Raw genomic sequence first — 1,529 nt, 5'->3', positions numbered from 1 at the left:
ATTGTTATTTTGACCCCCAATTAATGAACTAAAGTAAAATGGCACTTTTGTAATGTGGTACCGCTCACCTACCACATCTCACCTACCGTTCACCTACCGTTCACCTACCGCTCACCTACTTCCCACCTACCACTCTCTTACTTCTATAAATAGAGAGGGTGTGAGGCTTAGGAGAGCAAGGGAAGAAATTTTAAGGGTGTGAGACTTATGAGAGAAAGGGAGAAGATATCTTAAGCTACCACAAAGGAGGAGAGAATAGCTATAGAGTTAGAGAGGAGGAGAGCATCTTGAGGCCTTGTATCAAGGTGTCGCTTGAGAGGGAGGCCATATAAGGAAGATGAGGGCTCATCTCTATGTATAAGCTATGTATTCTCCATTTCTTTTGCCTTAGTGAAATATTTGATTGATTCCCTCCCGTGGATGTAGATCCAGTTGGATCGAACCACGTAAATGATCTGTGTTTGCTTGTGTTCTTTTTTCGTCTCATTTCTATGCCAGGAAGTACATATCTCACAACACTACTAATGACTAACATTAATAAAAATCACATATCAATGGATGAGATAAGTAACAAGAAGCGCTACAATCATGAACACATAAGCAACTCCTTGTCCAACAACTTTGCCACCGTTGCTCATCAGAGGTTCTGCAGCCGGCGCCGGTGCCATGGCGTGCCCGTGAGCGAGCCCCATCAGCCCTAAAACGAAGATGTAAAGAAAGAGAAGAACACAAATTCTGATGCTATTCATCTTCCAATTATTTCAAAAATGTAAACTTTGAAGAGGAAGAGTGGAAAAGTAGAAGAACAAAATGAATGAGATGAGAAGAAGAAAGACTCTACACTTGTTATTTATAATGGGGGATGATTGGCTGGAGGTATCCCTTTGCTTTGTGTTGATTTGGTAAGACATTGAAGCCTTCTTCCTCTTCTTGAAAATACGTTGAATTCTTACATTAGAAGTTGACGCAGAGAAGTGCCGTTGAAGGTTCGCAAGTCCTCGGAAGAGAAAAAACGTACAAGCGTTCATTGCATTCTAATCACCCAGCTAAATAACAGCTCTAAAAAACATATATTTTACACCACTTAACGACACACAACTATATATATATACATATATATATATATGTTAATTTATTTATTAAAATCTCTATTCAAACTTGCAACGATATTGAGAACCAAACTTTGAGGACCATATTTAAGTACTACAAAAAAAGGGCCTTTACGAACAATACCGTCCAATTCTCATGTATTAATATATTAACCATCTAAACTAAACTTTTATGTACACAGACCACCCAATTTCTATATTTTTGACTTAGGTTGGGTGGTACTTGAGCAAAAATTAAAATCTAAGTGATTAATATGTTAATACATAACAATTGAATGGTATGCACCATAAACATATTTATAAACATAACCCTCAATTCCTTAAATCACATAAAAAATAACACTATTGTCAATTTTTTAAAAGACGAATACATTTTTATGCATGGATTTAAACACCATCACACACCAATATATATATATA

Source organism: Phalaenopsis equestris, unplaced genomic scaffold, assembly GCF_001263595.1.
Source record: "Phalaenopsis equestris unplaced genomic scaffold, ASM126359v1 Scaffold000256, whole genome shotgun sequence".
NCBI classification, from domain to species: domain Eukaryota; kingdom Viridiplantae; phylum Streptophyta; class Magnoliopsida; order Asparagales; family Orchidaceae; genus Phalaenopsis; species Phalaenopsis equestris.
This window is presented reverse-complemented; position numbering follows the sequence as displayed.